This window comes from Solanum dulcamara, chromosome 12 (assembly GCF_947179165.1).
Source record: "Solanum dulcamara chromosome 12, daSolDulc1.2, whole genome shotgun sequence".
In the NCBI taxonomy this organism is placed as follows: domain Eukaryota; kingdom Viridiplantae; phylum Streptophyta; class Magnoliopsida; order Solanales; family Solanaceae; genus Solanum; species Solanum dulcamara.
The window spans coordinates 16,902,467-16,919,169 of NC_077248.1; the positions used below are offsets into that span (position 1 = coordinate 16,902,467).

Here is a 16,703-nt window from a genome sequence, read left to right on the forward strand (position 1 = left end):
GAGGATGAGAGGATCTTGAACTATGAAAGCTTTTATCTAGCCCTCGTAATATGTTTTAAGCTTATTTAGATAACTCTCCAAGGTTTTAGGATTAAAATACTCTCATTTAATACATAATTGGTGAAATTTCCCATCCTGCCATCGTCTGGATGACGGGTCATCTTTGAGTGATAGGACATCACTCATTCCATCGTTATTGCCAAAATATTGAGCTTACTAGTCAGTTGTGATGCCCCCTTCTGAAGGTCCATCACTTGAGTGACAGGCCGTCATAATTGTAACACCCCTCAAAATTTTTCCCTAAGATTCGGACCTTTCTTGTATTGGATAGGGTCAAACTCGAGTATTGTGAAGTATATGCATGAGTTAATATGAGTCCCCAAGAAATTGAAGAGTGTTGTAGGTGATGTGGGGTCACAGAGGACCCCTATGACCAAGCTAAGTCCAAAAGGATTTGTCGTGGCTAAGTTTTAGGATAAGTTCGTATAAGGGGTCGACTTCTAACGACCCTATCTTTTGAAAGGCGATAATCTAGGTAGACCACGGCCTATTAAATAAAAGGTCGTCGAGTCTTCTTTCCAACGCCACCAAGAAGGTAATTTTTGGAGTTCGAAGTCGAAAGATATAATGATCCTAAGACGAACTAGTACGGCAAGGATTTCAGGCTTGGGTTGCAATGGCTGAAAAGTTGGGCTTGGCGCTACAGTGGCGCGACGCGCCACTTTCGCGCCAGGAACACGCCTTAGTAGTTTGGCCCCTGGCGCGGCGCGCCACTACGAGGTGTGCAGGGTTTTCAATCCAATTTCCATAACCCAGAAAATATGGCCTTGGCGCTGTAAGGGTGCGATGCGCCACTATCGCGCCAAGAATGTGCCTCAGTAGTTTGGTCCTTGGCGCGGTGCGCCACTAACCGATGTGCAGGTTTTTAGGCAAAATCGGCCTGGCGCTGCAATGGCGCAATGCGCCACTATCGCGCCAGGAGCGTTTTAGCCTATTTTTCAGAACTTTTGAGAAGGGGCAATTTGGGAATTGTCCCAAATTATATATGTATCATCCTTGAACATTTTGGGGACATATTTTCAGCCCCCACTCTCTCTCTAGAAAAGTCCTAGAAAACTCTCTCTTCTTCATCATCTTCTTCTTCTTCTCCATTTTCAACAAAGATTTGTCCCAAGAGCTTCAAGACTCCAAGTTCCCATTGAAGACCCTACAACAAGGTTTTCTTCAAGTCTTCACTTAGGTATGTAAGGCTAACTAAAACTTGGGTTGAGTCCACCCATATGCCCTATACCTTCTTTGAGAATAAACGTCCATAGGAATGGAGTTTCTTGATAGGCTTATGTTTGAATGAGTCTCGTCTACTACTAATTTGATTCTTGTTGTATTGATATTGTTGAGCTAAGAAATTCCTAAAATCTTCTTGTTAGCATGAATTGGTGGAGATGGGTTGTTAAACATGTGTTATTTATTTCCTTGATTATGTGGATTATGACAAAAATGTTAATTTCCTTAAATATGTTGTTTATTTTAAATTGTTGATTTAAAACCTTGGGATTGTGTGGAGTCCCAAAAATATTTGTTAAATGAATAGAGGAGTGATTGGATGGGTTTACATGTTGTTATAAATGCACATTAAATCTACTATTGAGATATATGATTGAGATTGATCGGATAGTATGATTGGGAGAGATTTGATTGTGATAGAGTTGATGAGTTGACAAGGTTGTAATGAGACTTGTCGATATGATTTAATTGAGTTGATTGGATAGAGTTTTATGAGCATTGAGTCTTGGGAGGAGTATCGAGCACCGAATTGGGTAAGAGTATGTCCATACTAGAACCCAATAACTACGTCGCCAAACGTAGGAGGGGATTGAACCGTTAAAGTCGGATGTTTCCCCAAATTTATTGTCCTAACATTATAGGACTTGGTTGGATTGGATCCATGAATGGTTGATTTGTTCATACTCTGGCAAAGTATGAACAGACGCGGCAACAACGTCGGTTTATTGTACTTTCACTGGCTCATAAGTAATGGTTGTCGGATACGAGAAACTCCCACATAGGTCTTGGTAGTACTCCGAGTCTGATTGAGTTGATTGTATATGATTTGGTCCCGTCTAAGCTATGTTCTTGTTTAGACTTAGGATGCTTGTTGAGTTGTATTTCTTTCCGAGTTGAAGTTCCCGAGTTGATTTGGTTCCTTATGATATTGTTTCATTCGGCCATTTTACATGCTCGTACATTCCATGTACTGACGCCATTTGGCCTGCATCATTTTATGATGCAGCGACAGGTACTATAGATCATCAATCGGCGCTCCGTTGAAGATCCACATACACTCCCAGCTAGTTGGTGAGTCCTCCTAGTTTCCAGAGGATATTGAGCTTTCTTGTATAGTTTTGTTGTCGTTTCCTTTATTTTGATTGTTGGTAGCCATGGGCTTGTCATTGGCACCTTCTAGACTTTGATAGAGGCTTCATAGACTAGAGTGTGGGAAGGTTGGACTGCTATTTTGAGAAGTCTTATTATAATTGTTTTGATGAGTTGATAGTGATTGGCCTTCGGCCCTTATATTATGAATAGTGTGTCTATGATTGAGTCTTTCTCTGAGTGAATGTGAATGAATGATAGTGTGACTGCATCAGGTGGTCCGCTTGAAGGCCAGAAATGGCTTTTGAGTGTCGGTCGCGCCTAGGGTACCCTCCCAGGGCGTGACAATAATGGCCATCACTTGAGTGACGGTTCATCACTCCGGCCATCACTTATTGACAGCCTGGAGCTCTCTGGTAAATCAGTCATAACTCTTTCCTCCAAATTCGAATTCACAAACGGTTGGTGAAGTTGGAAAGGAGACTCATAGATCTTTAATTTTATAGGATGTGGGCCATCTAACTCTACATATTATGAGTGATATGGTCATTTGAAGTTTACCCTTGCTTGATCTCATGAAAAAACTTAATCAGTAGGAAGGCTTTATACTCGACTTAGTGCTAGAGGTCCATTATGACTTTATACCACATCAGATACACTTTCAACATTTGGGAATGAATCTTAACACGCACTATAAAGGATGAACCTTTCACTTTCTTTTTTATCAGATATTTATGGTTTTATTTTATATAAAATCTCGATCTAGCAATAATTATTGGGTTTGAATGTTTACATATTGGTCTAGTTTAGTTTAGTTTTCGTTAACCATATGAATTGTTAATATATTGGAGGGTAAATAAATATCACATAACACTTACAAGCTATTACACTGACTAACAAGTATATGTCTTTTATTTTTCTGTGGCTCATATATATACACAAGGAATAAGTAAAAATTATGTATTATGATATGAAATAAGAACTCAGTAGAAAGATAATTACATTTTATATCTAGAGGCATCAATTCATTTTAATAGAAAAGAAGAATTACTAGAAGACGCAAATCTGTACAAATTCTCATTAAGAAAAAAAAAAGGCCAACGTGAAAAGAAAAAGGGAAATTTAAGGCAACTATGTTTTTTATTTCTATCTTTCGGAATTACCCATGCTCCAGGCATCAAGAGTCTCAATTGTGATGGTGTCAGTACCATTGTTGAAAGCAAATAAATGATTGTCATCGTAGATGGCTAATGCTGGATAAACCCTTGATGTAATGCATATTTTTCCACCAGCACTAAATACAGAGTGATCAATCTAGAAAAACATCAATTAATTGTCAATGTGACATAAGAAAAATGAGTTGAAATATGAGTTTTAAGTGCATTTTATAGGAAAAAGTATAAAACAAAGCTTACCAAACTCCATAGTGACAATGTTTTGTCGGTTAAATCTACTTCAACGTATCGAGCAAATGAAGTTTTAACATCTTTTTTTGACTTCTAATGCTTGATCTATTACAAAAAAAAAAGGAATGACAAGGTTAGCCAATTGCAAAAGCATAAGATAACAATACTTTTATGTTTATAATTAATCGATATTCAAAACTCATTGGTCCAACTAACTTGAATTCACATCCTATAAGATCCATTGAATAGGAGGAGCACCTCCTATAAGTGTTTTTTCATTAAAAAAGTTTAAACTTGAGATGTCTCTAGTTTAAGGGGAGAGATACTTGCTGATAAGAAAAGAGTGATTAGAAGACAAACCTTGAGGCATGCACATGAGAATCTTGTGCTTATCTTGGAACTTAAACACTCTCAAGAATATAGGTGTACTCTTCTAAGTTTTCAGAAGACAATGTTAGGAGCCCAAATGGACCAAGTCCACCTTGAACTGTCGAATCCCTAATGGCACATACATCTTGAGCATAAAGATTAACCCAACTAAGATCAAATTCTTTTGCATTGTCCAAACTTGAAAAGGAAAATGTAACTTCAACGTCAGCCTGTCGTTATATTGACACTCACAAATTAGCTTAAATTTGTCTTGTCACAATGATTTCATACAAAAGATCAATTCAGATCACAAAACATCTTGCATTATTCGAGAAATGGTCACATTACAAGTAAAATGATGTAGGATGTTATAACATAAATTTTAGTGGTTATTCCACGATTTGAACATGTAACTATGTCAGAATTTCATAAACAAGATATATTTATTTTGTAAGTAGAATTAAAAAAGGCAAACCTGTGCAGGTGTGATTCGTTGAACTTCCACATTTTCTCCCTTGGTTAATTTGTAATTTCGTAGTTCGATCTTTTTCTTTCTCAAGATTTCTAATTCTTCAATAGGCCATTGAATTAAATGTTTGAAACTAGGATCAATCCATAATTTACAAGAAATAGCGTAAATTCCAGACCATCCTTTCTTGATGGCATATGTTGGAACTACGTCTGATTCATTGTCCCATCTCCACAAAATTCTTCGATTCTTGCTGGGATCATAAAAAGTCTTTGATACATAAAAATTACCATAATCTAGTCTCAATCCATGTCATCCATCAATCATTGTATCATCCGAAATGTACCTATCTTTTTTTGTGTCATAGGTACCAATTGTGTAGTAGTCAAACCTTGTATCATCAAGACTAATTTTAAGAATATGTTTAATTTTATCTCCATTAAATGATGTGTCCAAACCATTTGTATTCTCCAATGATACTGGAAAAAAATCAACACATTCCCAATTTCCCGTATTAGCAGATGAATGAAGTGGGTATTGGGATTTGGTCCACTTCATGAAGCCCCTACTCCGGTACAATATTGCTAATCCTCTCCGATTTCTAAGGCTTCCAACCAACATTCTCCAACGCCCATCTGGATCTAACCAAATTGTATCTGGGTCATCAGCAACTACTAATGGGTTGTTATCGGACTTGATCCACTTTCAAAGAAATGGGTCAGACAAGTTAGCTGGTATTGCATAATTTTATACTTGGGTTTATTTTTACTCCACTATCCCAATGTAGAGGATAACAGGCTTGTTGCCCGAAAGAACAGTGGTTGATCCAGACCAAGTATCATATTTTTCGAACACTTCAAATGGATAAATTGCAGGCTCTAAGTTGATCCAGCTAATCATGTCAGTGGATACTGAATGAGGCCAGACAATATTAGCTTATACTTCTCCTTTTGGATTGTAATGATAAAATAGATGATAGATTCCATTGTAATACACTGGATCTATTAAAAAAATTACAATAACCAAATAAATATAAATGAATTGAAATTTTAGCTAAAATTTAGAGAAAACTATTAAATATAAAACTCGATCTTACCAGTGGGATCTGATGTTTGTTGTTTAGACCATCAGGCCAAGACCACCACAATAAAAGGAATTGAAGAAGATTAGTAAAGGCATTTCAATGCAATTGAAAAATGCTCTAATATAAGAAAAAACAAATAGAATATTACCCAAGGACAGACAATATTATATATAAAAATTCAGATCAAATTACTAACTAATCTCAAAGAGTAGGAAGTTGCACATATGTTATGTTCATGATTATTTAAAAAGAGGTAAAAACTTGTCTACGCCCATTATGCCAAACAATAGTATTTTTATCATGATTAAAAGAGAAAAATTATTTAACTACCATTTATGATAACCATGTTTGTTACACACAACTTCTCATATATGTATTGGTGTAACCACGAGTAAGGATCATATATAAATATTAAAAGCATATATTATATCAAATTAATTAAATAAATAAAAAGATATAGACAACCAAATAAGAATAAACATCTAAAAGCACACGTGCGGGTGTAGTTCATATTTACGAAGTTTAATTATGAAAATTTTCATAATTTTTATCAAATGCGTGGGTGAAATTACTAAAATTTTAATAATTATTAAATTTGGAAAATATTAAACTTTAAAAATTAAACTATTAAATTTAAATATTAAACTCTCTCCCCCACCACACACCCCTCCCCCCTCCCCCAAAACAAAAGAAATAGAGAGTGAACACATTAAGATGTAAACTTTGTAATATTGGAATCACTAGTCCATATTTCATGAAAAATTGTGTTACAGACATTAAAATAAAAGAAGAAGAGGACAAGTAAAAAAAATAAGGCTCCTTCAACTTTATATTTTACATAAAATCGTATGTGAAACTATTAGATCCATGTATAAATATGAATATACATAATTGTCTAGGCATATAAATAATATCAATTTGAGACACAAAATAAAATAATCAAAATCATCAATTAGTCCCAAAAGAAATTTTGTGCTTGTAGTTATAAGAAAATAAGGGAGAGGATTAGAGAGAAAAGCATACCATTGATCCAATGTTTAGGTGGTTGAAAGTGAAACGCAGTTTGAGATATATTTTTTTAACAAAATTAAAACTGTACTACTCTAATTTCCGAAAAACTTTATGAGAACCAATAACCTCGGTATTGGAAAAAATTAATATAAAACTTATTTATAGAAAAGTATAGACAGAAAAGTTTCTTAAGAGTTCCATTTCGACACAGAATTTCTTTAATTTCTTAGTCTCTAATTTAGAGGGAGTATTGATGAAAAGTTCAAAGAGTGTGAACAGTATTTATAGAGAAAAATAGAGATTGAGTTGATCAATAATATAAAGAAAATAAAGCCGATATTGTTATAAAATTTAGGAACAAACTGAGATATAACTAACCTAAAAATAGTGAAAATTATAAAATTTAGGACTAAAAATTAATTGTAGATTCATCTATTCTGGGAAAATTTATTTAGCCGAATTTTTATTTTATCTCGCAAAGTTCAATATTTAATATGGTAAAATTTATTAAATAGCATATTTACCCAAAAAATCATTTTAATTTAACAAAACATGAGATATTGAGATCACATGAGATTGAAAAATTGAATCAAATATTTTAAAAAATCAAAGAATAAAAATTTAAAATATTATATCCAAATTTAGTCGGGCTCCAACACAAATTCTCTAAAAATCAGATGAAAAAAAACAAAAAAATTAAATGATATCACATCAAATGTGGTTCAATAAAATCAATAAGCTTAAACTAATTTCTAATAAGAGGTCTCCATTTTTTTTATAATACTTACTAAGTATTCTCTAATATTTTTACAAGGTGTGATGATTTTAAGTTTACAAAAAAAATCTTATAGTAATAATGTTATTTCAAGTTAATAAGTTAGAGATATGTATCTAATTCATTACCTTAGATATTTTTGCATAAAAAAAATTATCTAATAATATAATGATTTGAGTAGTTTAATTAAAATTATAAAATATTTCTACAAGTGAAAAAAAATAATTTTTCTATAACATCTCAGAAGCTCTAAGTCCAGATAAGATCACGAGAAGCTAAGAAAATTTAAGTCTGCAAAAATTTTGGAATCTATGAGTAGTAACTACGGACCATGGATGGAACTACGGGCCATAGATGAGGCTTGTAGACCAACTTCAGAAGCAGGAATATGGGACTGTGATTTACGGATCAAAACTTGAGTCATAATTTCTTTACGGGTCGTGGATTTGCTTGTAGATCAAAGTCCTGAAACAAGCATATTAGCCTAAGTTTTATGGATGAATTCTACGGATTATAAAAGGGACTATGTGTCACGATCAAATCCCCCGTGAGAGGAACCCACACTAGACCCCTGGTGGGAGAATCAATTGTCAACCCAATACTAAATCAACTAAACCAGTAAAGGTAACAATCTCATTAATTTAAAACAAACAATCATAGTAACTATCAAAAAAAAGTGCGGAAATAACCTCCTAAAACCCAATGTCGTGTATCAAAACATCTACATAGTCTAGAATACTGGGCTACAACCCCAAACCCAAAGAAACCTAAGTCGAACAAATGGACTAGGAAAATAGATGAATCTGTGGCATCCCAGAAGAAGCAACTCACCATTTGATTCGGAAGGCGTGGGACTCACAACTGAGATCACGAAGCAGTCTCTAGAATATGCCATGTCATGACCCGATGCCACGATTCATAATGGCACCTACTATGATCCACCAGTAGGTAAGCCAACCTGTATTCCAGAACTACGAGTAATGGGATTAAGGGTAAAAACTAAACAATACAAAAATCATAAAAGGAACAATAGGAATAAGCGGAAGAAAATTTAATAAAATGTATACATCGAAAAATAAGATCCCTCCTAGAATCTGAAAGTCACAAGTAGAGAGCTACTATACAAAAACTGATACAAGTCCCAAAAGTAGACCACGGAAACAAAGACTGTCTCAAAAAGTGAAAGACTAGTCAAATATGTATAGATGGAGACAGGAAGATCCAAAAACACCAAATGCTCACCCACGCTTCCGAAATAGACTACAGCTTGTCACACCCCAATATTAATAGGGTGTGATGGACACCCGACCCCCTGCTTGGAGCCGAGCGAACCCGCTGCTTCATAGTACATACTTAATCTCTTTAGACTTTTACATCAATAAGAAATGAAAACCATAGCTAAGCTTCCCTAATCTTTTTTTTTCCAAAATCTATCATCCCATAAAACTCGTGACATACGACATAATAATCTATCGGCTGGTGACGCCGCTTACAAAGCTGACACTCTATACCCACAACTCTGTCTGCAAAGTCTCTAACTTCGAATGAAATATCATAGCGCATATACTTTGACTCAGCAGCACTCCAGAAATAAGTGGAGTTGCTAACCCCACTGCAACATCTTCTATAATAGCTTCTACTTGTCTGGGTGTACCTGTGCGGCATAAAACGCGGCCCTTAAAGAAAAAGGGGTCAGTACGAGTAATGTACCGAGTATGTAAGGCATGAAAATCAGCATAATAAAGAACATAAGGTAGGAACAACCATATCATAGAACATATAGTGAGATAAGAGAGTAACCTGTACATATGAGTGCCTTTTAGGCCGGATGCCATGGATGCTTGTCTTTCCTTAACATTTCTTTTTCATATACATAGAAAATAGAACATGTCATATCGCCCACATATGTCCCGCGTCTGGACATCCCGCGTCCGGGATGGAAATTACGCCAACTGATCAGGTGGGATTGCATTTATAGCGCCACATATACACCTCCCCATATCCCCCATATACATATACATATACATATAGACAGCATGCAGGAGAGATCAACGAAAGTCATGTATCTATCAGAGTGACGGAAGGTCGGTAACCTCCAATTGTATTATACACTAACCATGGTCGCTTTGTCTCACCTTGAAGGAACAATTATTATAAGATGAGACTATCAACGAAGGATAATATTAAGAGAACGTAGAATAAGGTCACAATCTCGTAAGGCGCCAAATCGTATACATATGCACATAGGATCAATTTTCAAGACTCGTAGAATGATCGGAATGAGCTATGATTCAAAAATAAGGACAAGAGTCGTGTCAAGTACCTTTCGAAAATTACCATGGATTATATCAAAATAAAATTTTTGGAATCATATACACGTATCTAAGTACGAGAAAATATCCTTTGGAAACTCAAGAAAAATTGGCTATCCTAGTGGCTCTACGAATAAGACTTCCTTGAAATTGTATAAAAGGTCATATACTTATTTCATAAAAACCATGCCCAAAAGAAAGAGTAGCTCTATATACTTATGTCAAAACATGCCAAGAGAAAGAAGGGTAAACCTTACATACATGAAGCCGTTCTTATCATAGCCATCATAGACATATTCTCATCCTCGACATCATCAATGTCGTTGTAAAATATATCCATCGTTATTGTCATAAAAGCTTGTAATATTGTCAACCTTTATTTTGGAAAACTATAGACATTTTGAAAATATTGACGGATTATAGAAAAAGTAGTCATTTCCTTGGGACCATTGACACCTAGCTTTTGAAAATAAAGAAAATATGGAAGTACTTATGAAACCATAACATCGGAATCATGCCTTGAAAGAAAAGGGTAAGCCTTACATACTTATGCCAAAGACATACCAAAAGAAGGAACGGTTGGCTTTACATACCTGTGTCGCGCCTTACTAGCTATGCTTATGCGTCCAACTTGTTTTTCTACATTCAAGAGAGTTGACATAGTCATTAGATTCACCACCATATACTTGTCTTAATCCTTCAAACAAATTAATTTCTAATTTGTCAAAATTTCAGCAGCATCTCCCCTATAAATACACCATCCCCGAGATCTCAACTCGGCCACCATGTCAACAATCATATCAACAACAACAACCAGCAGTATATATACAATCAAATCACCTCAACTTTACACAACACAAGCTCTAAACAACTAGCATAAAACTACAATACCAAAATAGAGTTTTTAACCTTTATTTCATAAAATCTTTAACCATACCAAACGGGGGTCATGTGGCTGTAACCAGAAGAACCCACACCCTTTTTAAAATACTTTACATCCCTTCAACACACAACCCAACCAGCTGCACCCGCAGCGCCACAACGACAGCAAACTACGCAATTTCGATTTAGCTACTACGACTTTAATTTAGCTTGTTTTTTAACGTCAAGCATCCTTGTGAAATTTTTCCACTTCCAGCATAATTTAATACATGTAATATACCTCATAACATCATCCTAAAATCCAGTTCGAAAGAAAAACTCTTACCTTGCCCAAAACTCGTCAAAACTTGCCTCGAAAGCTCTCGTAGCGCGGCTAAAATTTTGGGGCTGTTTGGTAACGATTTGGGCTGCTCCAAACCATAAATTTACATTATCAATACCTCCTTAACAATGTGGTACACCCTAGATAATTAATTCACGAAGCAAAATTGAAGACTTACCTCTTTTTCTCCCCCAAAACCGAGCTCTCTCTCTCTCTAGCTTCAAGTTTCTCTTCTCTTCTTCCTCTTGAATTTTCTAGAATTCTCTTGGAATAATAATGACCCTAATGAGTCATAAGACACACACTTATATATAAATATCTTCCATCACTTATCCATATTTGAAAATAAGTCCCTCAAATATGAATATAGACAAATGACCCCTTCTCCATTGTTTTTTCTAGAACTTTCTTTAACAAATAAAGATGACTTAATTGTCTTTCCATGTACACTTTGGTTCATATATATTCATCACATGGCCATAAAAGAGTATACCCCTACATGAATTTTCTTGAACACTTTGGTATTTCAAGAACATTCTTGAACACTTTGTGAAATTTCCATTTTACCCCTAGCCTTCCACAATATTACCATAGGCTACTTTGCGAATTTTCCTTTTTTCCCTTTGCCTTTCCCAATATTTCCACACTATTAATGTTCATAAATAATATTCATAATCAACTTGTACATTAAAATAAATTTTGGAAGATGGTCATTCCCTTCAATTTACCACGGCTACTTTAAAATATTTAACCGTATAAAATACGGGATATAACACAGCTGCCCTGAATCATTGCTGGTAACTAGTGTTCGGATCTGCATCAGGAAAATATATGCAGAGTGTAGTATGAGTATCAAAATAACAGATACCTAGCAGGCATCATAGGTCGACTGAGCTTGAAAAGTAAAAGCAATAAGAAAAGATAGAATCTGAAGAAATACTATAATCAACAGGAAGTATAGGAAATGCACACGAGTTTAAGGACTAAAAGAACTAAATACAACTAACTAAACCAAACTGGGGTCCCATAAGCCCAGAAGGTACACTCGTGCGCAAGTTTAAGTAAACACCCGAGGAGACCCCCATAAGTCCTATGGGTACACAAAATTGTTAAAACTACTAAGAGTAAGAACGGTGAGTCCAGAGCCGGAAAGGCGTAGTCCGGACCTTGAACCGCGGTTAGCCTCTAAGTAACCAGTAGAATCCAATAGTAGCAGCCTAGCTAAGAAATCTAGAGCCGGACCTCGAACCGCGGTTGAGTCTCAAAGAAGAAATTCAGAGGTAATCTCCAAATAGTCAATATGGACTGCCCAGCTAAAAAGTCTAGTGTCCGGACCTCAAACCGTGGATGAGTCTCGATGGGGCAAGAGTCCGTGATGAGATAAGTTATAGACTCGTAACTCCCGAAGTCTATATATATAGCAAGATCTCGTAACTCCTAGAGATGGCAACCTAGTGGCAGTTATAGACTATTTGACGGCACCAGAATGTATGGATAAGGATCTCACAGAACTTGAAAAGATAAAGTTGATGAATTTCGATAACTCCTCTGCTGAACTTGTTTTCATGAAGATTTTACTGGCTCGTTATCCTTCACTTGTAGAAGCCTTCGAGACAACTCGATGATGATGGAGTCGAGAGACCTTGAACTACTGCAGTTTCCTCCAGCATCACCAAATTAAATGTCGACATAGTACTTGAAGAAATCCCTGATACTGAGTATTAATTCCAACTAGCTAGGTTATACTGTTAGTTTAGCCACATTAATTATTTATTTTCTTGAAGTTTAATTTGTGTGCATGACAGCCCAAACTTTTCTACATTTTCTGGATGGTTGCATTTGATCTAGTCTAAACATTTGATCAGTTTCCACATTTTGGTGTTCAAGATATATCATCATGGCATTGACTTCTTTTTTTCAAAAGTGAGATTTTTTTATATAATCAATGAGAGGTTATCACAATATTATAATCGTCACGTGATTAAGTAGGTTCACAATTGAAATAATAAGGAGAAAAAAAAATTATAGCGATGTTGCTAATGTTGTTCAACTTTAAATGATAATCTAATTATTCAGCTTTAAAGTAGTATTAAGCTATCTTGTCTATTAAATGAGCATTTTAATTTCTAAGAAATCCAGAAAAGAGTTTAGGTAAGTTAAAAAGAGTTGTCTCTTGACACACTCTAAATATATCCACATATTTATTTGGTCATTAATTTGTAGAAATCTTTACCAACAAAACCTACGTATACAGATTCTTGATTTTCAATCACCAATAACCATAAAAGAATTTACTAATAGAGAACTAGAAACCAAGAAGAAATACTACATAAAATATGTAAACTCCTTCACCAACGACTCGTAGCACTGATGATGGCCAACAAATCTCTTTCCACTTGAATACCATCATCAAAATCAATGGTCCTTTTAATGCTTTCAATGGCGATCCGAGCTGCTTTTCTATCTCTTTCCCGCTGCTACTTGGCTTTCTCTTCTTGAAATTGCTTCTCCCACAGACTAGCTTTCTTCTTCATCTCATTCCCACAAATGCTTCACCAAGAACTTGTTGTTGGGATTTGAAGATCACATCAGCATAGCGTTTCTTCAACATCACTGCCCGAAGGATCTTATTATCTTTTTTCATGTCCTTAGCATCACTGATAAATAATTGATATGATGATCATACGTCGAACTCTTTCTCTTCTTATAGCAATATGCCGCCGCCATATTCACAGTGCCAAGTAATTTTGGCTGAGAATTACAAATCATTGTCATAGCGTAACGAAAACCTCGAGAACAGAATGTAATAACAATGAACAAGAAGTACGAACCCTTAAATGTGGATGAAAATATGTGAATAGTAGTAATGAAACTAAGCAAGCACAACATATGCATAGGACTTTTTCTAAACTAACGAAATTACTCTGACGTTGTCTAGTTTTGTATGGAAATAGGTTTCTGGAACTAACAATATGAACTACTCCATTATTGAACCAAAATAACAAATATGGAAACTTTCGTAACGTAACTTATTTCTCAAGTCTTAGGGATCAATATTTTTTTTGGAAAAAACTTTTTCTATAGGTTTGGGACGAGTTGGAATCTATATATACGAGTTGTAGTTGGGAATTCAACTAATTAAGTTTGTTTCTGTTTGTTGAAAAAGATGGGAGATCATGTTTGGGTAAATGTGTATGGTGAATCAAAATATTTTGATGACAATGGTCGTCTGAAAAGAACAGGGTCTGTTTGGAAGGCACATAATTACAGTTGTGATTGGTTCAGAAGTTCTATCATTGGCTTGGATGGATTGTTACTGGAACAAGAAACTATACTTATATATGGATGTTATCCGAGCCAACCTTGGTGGGGTTCAGATTAAGATTTGTGGATATGTAAATCTTGTTGGAGTTGCAATTGGCTACACCATTGCATCATTCGTCTATTAGCATATTGGTTTCGGTCTGATTGTTTCCATAACCATCATGGTCACCATGCTTTCTTGCAATGTTTCAAGCACACCATACATGATCATGTTTGGAGTGATGGAAATTATCTTGTCACAAATCTCAAATCACCACCAAGAGAAGTAAAGACTATGAAGAAGATTGTTGGAAAAACGCGGACTAACACAAAAATATATATGATCAAAATTGTGGAAATAAAATGGGAAAATAATGAAACCAAGAATTTATGTGGAAACCCTTTTAAATAAGAGAAAAACCACGGGTCAAGAGCAGCAACTGATATCACTATAGTAAGGATTACACTGGGTAGTCACGAGTACAATATTCAAAGTGACTACAACACACTCAAAAGGAATAACACTTTTTTGGTTTTTCACCTTACTAAAATATCGTCCACACTCTATTTTTCTTCACAGACTATTTTCTTATAGTCTATAGTATACCTCACAACTCTGTAAATTTTTTATTTCTCTGTGAATTGGTGTACATTCAAATGAGCTACAAGCTCTCAATTTATAGAGAAAGAAAGAGCATGCCTATGTCACTGATGACATAGGCCAATATTACAATTTCAACAAAGTGTGCTACAAATCTTATCAACTTGCAACCTACAAAATCTACATTTCTTGACATTTGCTTCATGCCAATTAATTAGTCTATATTTACTACATGCCAACTTCTTCCTTTTATTTTCTTTTTCATATAATGGGTATGAATCCCATAAATCTCTTCCTCCAAACCCATTCACCGAAAGGAAATAACACCGAGCTTCTAGTTTGAGTGCATGCCAACAAGTTCTTTGCACAATTTGAACTTGTCCTTTGTCACCACTTTGGTCAGCATATGAGCAGTATTCTCATTTGTAGAGATTTTCTCAACCTGCATAGATTCGTCTTCTATCTTTTCTTGAATCCAGTGACATCTCATATTTGTGTGTTTTTTCCTTGAATGGTACATGGATTTATTGCTCAAGTCTATTGTACTTTGACTATCACAGTAGATGACATACTCATTTTGATGCAAGTCAAGCTCTTGAAGAAATTATTTGAGCCATATCATCTCCTTGCTAGCTTCAATAGCTGCAATACACTCATCTTCAGCTGTAGACATTGCAACACACTTCTGCAACTTCAAACTACCATGATATAGCTCTCCCTGAAAAAGAAAGCAAATATCCAATAGTGATTTTTTTGTTATCAAGGTCACCTGTCATATCAGCATCTATATAGCCCTTCAAGATTGAATTTGATCCTCTGAGTATCCACTTTACAGATTTCCTATGTTATTTTCCTGAATTATCGAGAAATTTGCTGAAAACATCAATTGTGTGAGCAATATCAGATCTAGTGCATACCATTGCATACATTAAACTTTTGACAACGGAGGACTATGAAACTTTGGTCATGCTCTTTTTTTCCTCCCGAGAAGTAGGACACGTCTTCTTGTTCAACTTCATATGACCAGCAAGAGGTGTGCTAACAGGCTTAGCATTCTTTCTGTTGAAGTGGTCCAATACACGTTCAATGTACTTTTTGTGACAAGTAAATCTTCCTTTCTTCTCTGGGATGAGTAATTCTCACGCTAAGAATTTGGTTGGCATGACCTAAGTCTTTCATAACAGAAGACTTACACAACTCTTTCTTCAACTCGTCAATCTTGAAAATATTCTTGCCCACAATCAACATATTATCCACATATAGTAAAAGGATGATAAATTATTGACAGAAAATTTTTATACGAACACACAATGATTTGAGGAAATCTTCTTGTAGCCTTTATCTCTTATAACAGATTCAAACTTCTTTTGTCACTGTCTTGGAGCTTGCTTTAGGCCATGAAGACTCTTTTTGAGTTTGCACACAAATTTTCTTTACCGTTTACTTTGAAGCCCTCAAGTTGTTTCATATAAATCTCTTTTTGTAGGTCATCATAAAAAAAGTCATCTTCACATCCATCTGCTCAATCTCTAAATTAAGACTAGCAGTCAAACCAATAACTGTACGAATGGAGGACATTTTCACAACAGGAGAAAATATTTTGTCAAAGTCGATACCCTTTCTTTGACTAAATTCCTTAACAACCAATCTAGCTTTGTACCTGGGCTTCAAGCTGTGTTTTACAATTTTAACTTTGAACACCCACTTGTTCTTCAAAGCTCTCACGCCCTTAGGAAATTTCACTAACTCATAAATGAGGTCCTCATGTAGAGATTTTATCTCATTTTGTATGGATT

At 35.2% G+C, this 16,703-nt stretch overlaps 1 pseudogene; it reads right to left on the reverse strand.

The window, feature by feature from the left end:
• Nucleotides 1-3,397: 3,397 nt before the first annotated feature.
• On the reverse strand, nt 3,398-6,913 carry LOC129876434 (beta-fructofuranosidase, insoluble isoenzyme 1-like; annotated as a pseudogene).
• Between the last annotated feature and the right edge of the window lie 9,790 nt (nt 6,914-16,703).